We start from the raw sequence: 11,113 nt of genomic DNA, 5'->3' as shown, positions 1-11,113 counted from the left end.
GCGATTCTGCCGTCTGAATTAGTCGCGCGCTTTTCCACATGGACCATTCTGTGCTTGAGCGGAAATCATCGCCGCCCTATCTGTCGGCGACCGGCGGCGCGCCTTTACTTGTCTTGGCACAAAAAAGAAAAAAGCGTCATTGCCCCATTGGAAACACGCCTCAACTTATTTCCGACACAAAAAACAATGTAACGAGATACCCGCGTCCTGCATAGTATCGCGATACAGGCGATACATCGTAAATGTATTTCACTACTGAGGAGAGTAGATGGCACAGAAGGTGTTCCGTTATTTGTATAGGAAGAGCGTGGACACAGTGGAGAAAAAGAACTAGGAGGTTTACTAGTAAATATACGGCTGGTAGTGTAAGCAAAATGTCAACAAAGAGCGTTAAGCGAAAAGTCAGAGAGGCGGAGAGGATTTACTGGACGTCAGCTATGGAGAAAAACCGGCTTTGAGTAACTACCCAAGGGGCGAAAATGAAATAAAGGAGGGAGGCATTTTACAATCATTCAAGGGGAAGCGCTTTACTGTTTGAAGCGAGATCCGGTTGCCTTAGAACGCGTAGTTATAAAGCGAGATTCAGTAAAGAAGAAGAACAATGCACATGCGGCGTGTATCCGTTTGGCGATCGAGCGAGACATGACACGGGAGTGTGATGTGAACAAGGACGCATATCTTTATTGGGCGGCCTTTATATGCCAAGTAGAACGAGAAAGGGTGCGAACCCTCGCCGCCCAACCATATCTTGTGGGGGCGGCTTTGACACGAGGAACACGCTGCGCAAGATACGATACATTCTCCTTGCTGCATAAAACAATGGAAATCCAAGAGCATACATTCAAAATCTGTTAAGGTTTCACTCACGGCCCTTGAACAAAGTTTTCGCTATAAGCTAGGCGTTTAGGCGCCTTGCGCTGTCGCTGTGATCTTCTTAGAATTGGTGATGCGTTTGTGCCCGTGCTTGGCGCCACATCACTGGACCCCGGCAAGGGCAAGGTCCTTGGCCCCGCTTGTGCCGTTGTAGGCTGCCCTTCATCCTCGCTGCCTTCAGGAGGGTCCGAGCTGAAGGTCTCGCTGGTTAGCAGCAAGTGTCTACGATTCCGTCGCAGGTGCCGCCCCTGCTCTGTCTTGACTTCTTAAGACCTGGGGTGTCCGGACGGTCTGAGAACTTTAGCTTTGGTTGTCCAGGCCCCTTTTGAACGCAGATGAACCGTGGCCCGTGTTTCGAGCGGCGGCAGCAGTCCTCCGGGACGGTTGGTCTGGGAGCGCTTCTTGATGGCGTGGTCCGGTCCGGTCCCCACGTCCGGCAAGGAGTTGCGCAATCTTCTGCCTTGTAATATTTCCGCTGGGGCCTGTCCGCACTCTAGTGGCGTTGTCCTGTAAGCAAGGAGACCAAGCCAGAAATCTTGCTTTGCTTCATGCGTTTTCTTTAGAATTCTCTTGATAACCTGGACGCCTTTCTCGGCCAAACCATTTGATTGCGGAAAGCACTCACCGTGCACTAAGCATGCTGACGCCGACGCCCTCTCGCGCTCTCCCTTGCCTGACGACAATACCCTCTGCTCAGTATCTCACATAGCTGTTGCTTCAATCGACGTTCACACCATTGCTACCGAACAGCGCAAGGATAAATGGATCACCTCGCTGATCGACTTGCTGACGGATCCGTCGGCAACACCATCCACTCGCGCGTTGCGTCGTCAAGCCCACCATTTCGCCATTCGTGACGACCTACTGCACCGACACAATTATAACGCCGATGGCCGCCAGTGGCTACTAGTGATACCCCGCAGTCTGCGTTTTGAAATATGCGAGGCCTTCTACTCTGACCCGCAATGCGCGCACTCTGGGGCATCCAAAACTTACCACCGCATTCGACAACGATACTTCTGGCGAGGGATGTACCGCTACGTGCAGAAGTTCGTTCGCTCCTGCCTCGATTGCCAACGCCGAAAACCTGCAACGCACGTGTCGCCAGCAGGTCTACAACCATTACCTTACCCTAACCGTCCGTTTGGGCGCGTGGGCATCGATTTGTATGGACCACTTCCTCTGACTTCGGCTGGTAACCGCTGGGCCATCGTCGCTGTTGACCATCTAACGCGATACGCCGAAACCGCCGCCCTCCCAGCGGCTACAGCGCGCGATGTGGCCTCCTTCCTGCTCCACCGATTCATGCTGCGTCACGGTCCGCCCCAGGAGCTGCTCAGTGATCGAGGCCGTGTCTTCTTGTCGGAAGTCGTCGAAGCCATTCTCAAAGAGTGCAACGTCGTTCACCACAAAACTACTGCTTACCACCCGCAGACGAATGGCCTCACCGAACGCTTTAACCGCACGCTCGGCGACATGCTCTCAATGTACGTCGCAGCCGACCACACAAATTGGGATGCCATTCTGCCCTTCGTCACGTACGCCTACAATACCGCCTCTCAGAGCACTACTGGTTTCTCGCCATTTTTCTTATTGTACGGCAGGCACCCGTCGCACACAATCGACACCATCCTTCACTACAGGCCGGATCGATCTGAATGTGCGCCTATTTCGGACAGAGCCAGGCTTGCTGAAGAATGTCGCGAGCTTGCGAAAACCTTTACAACGCACGAACAAGAGCGGCAGAAGAGCATTCGCGGTGGCACCATCACTTCCGAGTCCACGTTCCTCCCTGGAGCGCTCGTGTGGCTCTCGGTCCCGACCGCTGCAACTGGCCTCTCTTCCAAACTGCTGCCCAAATACGAAGGCCCCTACCGCGTCGTCGAACGCACGTCCCCGATCAACTACCTGATTGAACCCATTGAGCCATCTTCGGACATGCGCCGCCGAGGGCGCGGCATTGTGAACGTGGAGCGCCTCAAGCCCTACCATGACCCGCTCATAGTGAGCAGCTGTTAGCTCGCCGGGCGGCTCCCTTTGCGTACCCGGGGTAATTGTAGAGAAGCATTAGAACGCTGTAATGGGCCGTTCTCTTGAGCGCCTTCTAGTGGGTCGCCCTCTTCGCCTCTTCTCGGAGAGCACGCCCCTCGTGCTCTTGCTCGTGAGAGTCTGCGAGTCTGCGCTCTGTCGTTACTGTCGTCGCTGCGCATCGTCGCCGTCGATCCCGCCGTCAATAAACGCCTTTACAGTTGTATGGCATAAATACTCCCAAATACTCTATTTTTTCTTACAGCGTACTCATGTTTTGCTATGTTACAAGACAGCAACTATTGTTCATCACTTCAAAGTTACCTAACATAGCCACCTCATCATACAGTGTGCATCAGCAATTCTGAAGACTAGAAAACACAACGCATTTGCGGATTATGTGTGTTTTTGTTGCTCAAAACCGTTTCTTCTAACGAAAGTACACTTTGAAAAAAATGCCCTTGATTAGGAGAAATTATTGTGAGCAACAAACACACGCATAATTTACAAATGCATCTTAATGGGCTCTTACGGCTTTCACAAACAGTCGCCATCATTATTATTGCTGTCAATGCCATGCCGGACGGATTTGCTGTGTCCTCTCAGCACACCAAAGGTACACTGTATGAGTCGTCTTGACGGGTGGGGCTGCACTGCACTGCTGCTCAGCTGGGCCAGTCACAGACAGGAGGTTGAGCAGCCATGGCTGCCAGGCATAGCGAGAGTCACCTTTAGAGACCAACAAGCGTGTATTCAAGTCTTCATAGCAGGGAACAGCGCAGAAACACGAGACAAGAGAGATTGACAGGACTTGGCGACTTCTAGAAATAAACGTGCCACTACGCAATTGTGCTGAGAACATATACAGTGGAAATACAACGTGCCGCAACATTGTAGAAAAATAAGCCATGACAGGTAAATTGCGCATTTACTGCTCCTATATGGCCTGAGGCTTAATCTAGAGCTCTTTCGCTGTGCATGTTGCGAACAGCGTCAGGCGAATTTCACCCGCTCGCTGTTTTCATGCAGAGCACTTGATACACTGAGCGAGTCACAAGAGCTCAATAAGCAATAAAAGTATTTGTGCTGTTTAAAAAGCACGACTTTCCAGTCTCACGTGTATGGAGTTAAATTCATAAGCTGCAGACCTCACCCTTTCGACATTGTCAATTCTATCATGTTTTGCTTCTCCTCAAGTGTCTAATTAGCATCGCTGTGTAAAAATAATACAAGCACCTACTGTTAGTAACAATGTTTGGGTTGGGAAGGTGTGCTCATTAACTGGTGTTTACTGTATCATCTGTACTTAAAAAAACTAACATAGCAACCAGCCATTAGACAGTTTTCTGACCTCGAAGATCCCAGGCAGAGCACAGTCTATCCAGATGAGGCTGCCATGCATGCTTCCAGGCCACTTTGAGGTCGGCTGGATGATGACACCCCCACCGTTGCAAAATACTTGTAAATTTAGGGAGCACAAGTCCTTTCTATTTCTGTACAAGTGCTCCAAGTCAAAAAGTGGCTTGATTTGCCAGTGCGTAATGGATCCCAGGACTTTACGAGAGTCTGCGATCTGTGAAGAGGCCTAAAAGGATATATAAAAAACATCATTGAAAACGCTCTTAATACATATTTGGCAGTAACACAAAGCTATCACTTAATCAAAGCTATCAAATATGCTATATTCAATTTGAAACAAACTGAAGCCCCATGTAAGCTTTACATACTGCAATATATATGTCCTGGTAAAGTACTGTGCTGCCACAGCGGTAATCTTCTATGCAATCTTCTATACAAAAAATTGCTACATAGCTCCTGGAAAATCAATTCGCATCAAATGTTTTCCTCTCAACTATCAAGCGTGGTGAACAGACAGGCTCCTCTTAATAACCAGGTAAAAGCCTGCTTAAGGCAAATCCCAAAAACTGCTGGTGTACTTGCTCATATTGCAACATATGTATATTGGCGATATATATATATATATATATATATATATATATATATATATATATATATATATATATATATATATATATATATATATATATATATATATATATATGTATATATAAAGCGGTAGTAGTACATTTTTCGTACTGGAACTTAACATGGGGTAACATTACATCTGCTGGGATGAAAAACTTACAAACGTACGTTATAGCACTACACGAATAGCAACGAAATTAGTTGCGCAAGTTCAACTCACCGATGGCACAACAATATTAGCAGCCGTCAGCGTCATCGGGAATCGAATGTGCTCAGTGGCCACAGGCAAAAGACGTCTGTGGACTGGAAGCGGTCGTTGACGTAGAAATGCAAGGCTAGCAAGACGTGCACGTCCACTGGTGAAGCGTGAGAAATTTCCGTGGGCCGCTGTAGTTAAGGCTCCAGTGCCGTACAAACCAACTACACAGATGGACTCGAAAATCGGTAGTTGGCAGGTGCTGGTCTACGACTTCATCCAAGGCAAGGCACCAGTGAAAAGTGTGTTCTGCCTGGAGCGAAGCGTGACGTCCACGTGCTCTCGCTGCCAGGTGCAACTCCAAGTTTTCACCGGAGAACAGTCAAGGCGTACTGCCAAAGCAACCATACTTACAACAGAATGTCTCGGTGCTCGACTTCGTTTCGACACATTGTGACGTTCGGATTGAGTTAAAAAAGAAAGCGTCAAGCCCAGCGCCAAATCCTTGAAGCCCTCGTAAAGCACCATCGCAACTTCGTATAGGGCAAAACACTGTTATGAACGCTTTTAATCTTCTGTCACACGTGCACAGCCTCTTCACAAGTCTTGGAAATGTCAACACCGCACCATTGTTCACAACTTACATCGTTTCACTCCCGAACACTGCATTTGCCTAGACTGCTGACAAGAAAATAGAAGCACACTGGCTAACCAGTGGCGAAGGAAGAACCAAATACAGAGCGTAGTTCATGCGTTACCGTACGAGCACGGAATCACTCAAGTAACCATAGAGTTAATATACTGACTCTTAGAGGAAATGCTTCCCATAGGGCCCATGCATTGAAACCTATAACCGCATGGGTTCCGCCATGATGGAACAAAACGATCGTTGCCAGTGTTGCCAGACCCTGAGACGCTCGCTATATTTGACGGTAGTAATCAGTTTTAATCTACCAACCTAAGCCAGCTACGTGCGGTTCAGAGAACATCAGCTGTGTTTTGATGCGTAAAGCCGTGTGTACGGTTGTCTGTGCAGTTGGTCCGGTTGATAACAGTTAAAATTTCCACCTGTTTGTGCGTGGTTTTTACTAGGCACTCCCTACCAAAGTTTCACTCACGGGAGATGTCTCACTCACCAAATGTGAGTGAGACATCTCCCGAAAGCTTCAATCGAAACTAAAGTTACATGGCCCACGAAGCTTTATCGCCATTAAAAAGTATTAAAAAAATCGGTTGCGACTAGTTCGTACATAACCTTCAGGGCTTGTCTCATCTCTTCTTTGCCGTCCGTCCTGGTTTGCACTGATGCACTGATGTTTCCAGCTCGAAAGAAAAAAGGGCTGTCACATGAAGTCGAGTGGTATGCGGCGACAGAAAACGCACACAACGGGACACTATGACAACTACGAGATACACGACGCGAACGAAGCTTCAGGGTCTTTAACATGACGCGCAAACCGGCGCAATCGGCCGCAAGCACACATTCGCGTACTCGCGAGTGTTGATATGGCGGTGCCATCTAGTTACCAAGCCTGCAAACGCTCCTTTCCGCGCGCAGGAAATTGCATAAATAGCCGTCGTATCATTTCGTAGAAGTATTCAAAATAAACACAAAACAATATCCGCAAGTTTTTAATTGTGCAGATGCTTCTTTAGGATTGATATGTGATGGCAAGAATGACAACGTTCCAAGATGTCAGCGTTCTTGTGGTTATAGGTCTCGCGGCCCAGCTTTTCCTCTAGAGTCAGTATATTAACTCTATGCAAGTAACGTGCCAAAGTGCTGTCAATTCGAAATGCCCCACTGCACCTTACGGAGACACTGGAAAACGAAGAAAATGATCTGTTACCGACACCCAAACACGCATTGCAGGCTCCTCGAGTGCTAGTTACCTTCGGTACATAGGCGCCGATCCCCGCTTTATAAACACACCGAAACACAGGCTTCGCTACGCTTGACCGCACACCAACTGACACTGCCATCGGTCTTCACACGGCTTGCGCGCACTGAAAAACCAGTGGTATTCACAGCACGTCCAGTCGAACTCTGAAGGAACTCAAGCGAGAAGCGTTTGCGAAAATTGGCACCTACACGCACAGGTTACGATGACATGTTGTTTTCGCGCACTGCGCAGCAGAGGCAAGCGCTGAAGACAGCTCACAAAAAGCTCTTGCACGTTTTTCACGGCGAGATAAAGATTCCTTTTATGTGCGAGGGGGAAGATATGACGAAGACGACAGGAGCGCGCGATGAAAGAAGCATTGTGTAACGTCATAAGATGACCTGATGTAGAGAGTACTGCTTCCCAACCAATCACAATCTGCGCCTCTCGCCCAAGCCGTCGTCTGCTATAATACTGCCACGTACGTTTCTGATCACTTTTGCTGCATTCGCCCACAAAGGCTGTCGGCAACGCTCAGCGCAAACCGCGCCTCATTCTTCGAGAAGCTTCACGATTGTTGTAGATGATTTTGACAAGATTGCGCGCAAGACGCGAGCGCTCGAGCTCTTTCTAGAGATTGCGCAACCACCAGCGATATCGCTGGAAAGTTCGATCGCGCCTGTATAAAAGCCGACGCGCTTGACCGCTTGTCAGTTGATCGACGGACCACGCCCTGTTCGCCGCTATCATTGTACAGCGTGTATTGCTGTAGTGCTAGTTCTCATTTTCCGGCCACAAGTATGGCCAAATAAACAGTTTCATCCTGCAAACGCCGACTGCTGTCTTCGTCGACGTCACGACCACGTGACATCTGGTGGAGGTGCTGCTTCTTCCATGATCCGAACGCCCCCGCGAAGCGCTGACCCAAGCCCAAACCGCGAAGAGGACGGCAGCAAAGAAAACCCGGACCGCCGAACAAGCCGCAGGCAGAAGGGACTGCAGCCAGAGCACGGGCTCCTTCCCGAACAAACCAGGCAGCCCCAGGTCACAACACCCACCGCAGCGACAATGACCGACCCCGTGCAGCCTGCGCCGATCCTGCTCCGGCAGCCCAAGGAGCCGCCAACCTTCCGCGGGTCGTCATTCGAAGACCCGGACACCTGGCTCGAGACTTTCGAAAGGGTCTCAACATTCAACAACTGGGACTCCGAGGACAAGCTGCGTCACGTTTACTTTTACCTTGAAGACGCAGCAAGGACCTGGTTCGAGAATCGGGAGTCCACTCTTCAAACTTGGGACGCCTTTCGGAGCGCTTTCCTGCAGACGTTTGCAAGCGTCGTTCGAAAGGAAAGGGCCGCAACCTTGCTGGAGACACGGGTTCAGCTCCCGAACGAAAACGTGATCATCTTCGCGGAAGAAATGACCCGGCTGTTCCGCCACGCTGACCCCAATATGCCTGAAGAGAAGAAGGTTCGTTTCCTCATGCGAGGAGTAAAGGAACAGCTCTTCGCTGGACTTATGAGGAATCCACCGAATACCGTCCAGGAATTCGTCTCAGAAGCCACGACCATCGAGAAGACGCTAGAAATGCGCACCCGCCAATATAATCGCCGATCAATCCAAGACAGCCCCGCTGTTCATGCGCTCGGCTCCGGCGACCTGCACGAAACAATCCAAGCGATCGTGCGAGAGGAACTGCGCAAGCTGTTGCCCTCACCCCAGCCTCAAGTGGACTCCATCGCAGACGTCGTTCGAGAAGAAATCCAGCAATCGCTGGGCACCCTTGAACCGCCACAGCCTCAGCCGCAAGCCTTGAGCTACGCCGCTGCCGCCCGACGCTACGCTCCCCCGCCGCGCCCGCGTCAAGACACCGCATCGACGCAGTTCCGTCGCCAGACACCACCGCAATCATCGACGCCCTACCGCCCACCTGGCGGCCAGCACTACACCCCGAGGAAGACCGACGTTTGGCGCGCCCCTGACAACCGCCCGCTCTGCTACCACTGCGGGGAGGCCGGCCACACGTATCGCCGCTGCCAGTACCGACAGATGGGGCTACGCGGATTCGCCGTGAACGCGCCGCGCCCGCAGCCAGGCGAAAGGCCTCGCGACATCGACGACTACCTCACCGGAACACAGTGGCAACAACGACGACCTTCCCGCTCGCCGTCGCCCGGCCGTTACATGTCACCGCACCGCCGGCAGTACACTGGCCCAAACCGGGGTCGGTCGCCTAGCCCGTATCCGGAAAACTAAGGGGAGCAACCGATGGAGGTGCGGTCGCTGAACGACGAAACGTTGAAGATCCTCCGCCGTCGACGACGACGCCGCGCGGAAGTTCCGAGCCCCCGCCGCACGCCGAACGACGTCCTGACGACGAAACTTTGCGACCCGTGGAAGCAGACCTGACGACGCAACGCGGAAGCAGCGGTGCAAACCGATGTAGCCGTGACCCGACGCCGCGACGTACACGCAACGCAAGACGGCGGACTAGCGACCTCGACGTACTATTCGACGGACACAACGTTACCGCTCTCGTCGACACTGGGGCCGACTATTCCGTCGTCAGTGGGTCATTCGCCGTGAAGTTGAAGAAAGTTAAGACTGCTTGGGAAGGTCCTGAAATCCGCACCGCTGGAGGTCATTTGATAACGCCGGCTGGAGTCTGCACAGCAAGAGTCAGCATCAGTGACCGAACCTATCCTGCGAGCTTTCTTATCCTGCATCACTGTTCCAGGGACGTGATACTTGGGATGGACTTCCTAAGTGAACACGGTGCCGTAATAGACCTGAGATCTGAGTCAATAACACTAACCTCAGAAAAAGCGCTGCCGCCACACACGACACATGGAAAACCCGTATTGAATGTGATAGAAAAGCACGTCACCATTCCGCCTCTCTCCAGCGTCATCATTTCCGTCGGCACCAAAGAACACGCAGACCTTGAAGGTGTCATCGAAGGCGATCAGCACCTACTTCTCAACCGTCAGATTTGCGTCGCAAGAGGCATAGCCGAGCTGCGTGATGGCAAAGCAAAGGTAGTGCTGACAAATTTCAGCCACGAATATAGGCACCTCAACATTGGTACGACGGTCGCCTACATCCACGAATTCGTGGAATCCAGCGATGCTCTCGCCCTCTTCGATGCTACCGAACCTGCTTCGACGAATCGACGAAACCAACCAGATTTCGACGTCAACCCAAGCCTCCCGAAGCACGAGCAAGACCAGCTAAAAACCCTGCTCCTACAATTCAAGGACTGCTTCTCGTCGTCGTCAAGAATTCGACAGACCCCAGTCGCGAAACATCGCATCATAACAGAAGAAAGTGCCCGACCAATCCGTCAGAGCCCGTACCGAGTTTCGACGCGAGAACGCGAGGCCGTCAAGAAACAGATCAACGAAATGCTACGCGACAACATCATCCAGCCGTCCAAGAGTCCGTGGGCGTCACCTGTGGTGTTAGTGAGGAAGAAGGATGGAACCCTACGTTTTTGCGTCGACTATCGTCGCTTGAACAAGGTCACGAAGAAGGACGTGTACCCTCTCCCCCGAATAGACGACGCCCTAGATCGACTCCACAACGCCAAGTACTTTTCGTCGATGGACCTCAAGACCGGCTACTGGCAAATCGAAGTCGACGAGAGAGACCGAGAAAAGACTGCCTTCATAACACCAGACGGCCTGTTCGAGTTCAAGTTCATGCCCTTTGGTCTTTGCTCGGCGCCCGCGACTTTCCAACGCGTTATGGATACAGTGCTGGCCGGCTTGAAGTGGCAGACGTGCCTTGTGTACTTGGACGACGTCGTTGTGTTTTCCTCAAATTTCGACGAACACCTTCGACGCCTTGAAGCTGTACTTCAAGCAATCAAGACCTCCTGACTCACCCTGAAGCCTGAAAAGTGCCGCTTCGCGTACGAGGAGCTCTTGTTTTTGGGTCACGTGATCAGCAAGAATGGTGTTCGCCCGGACCCGCGGAAAACAGCTGCCATCGCTGCCTTCCCGCCACCCACCGATAAGAAGGCCGTACGCCGTTTTCTCGGCTTGTGCGCCTACTACAGACGCTTCGTCAAGGAATTTTCACGAATAGCCCAGCCACTAACGCACCTGACGAAGACCGACGTGCCATTCAAGTGGGAAACGGCGCA

This window comes from Rhipicephalus sanguineus, chromosome 7, assembly GCF_013339695.2.
Source record: "Rhipicephalus sanguineus isolate Rsan-2018 chromosome 7, BIME_Rsan_1.4, whole genome shotgun sequence".
In the NCBI taxonomy this organism is placed as follows: domain Eukaryota; kingdom Metazoa; phylum Arthropoda; class Arachnida; order Ixodida; family Ixodidae; genus Rhipicephalus; species Rhipicephalus sanguineus.
This window is presented reverse-complemented; position numbering follows the sequence as displayed.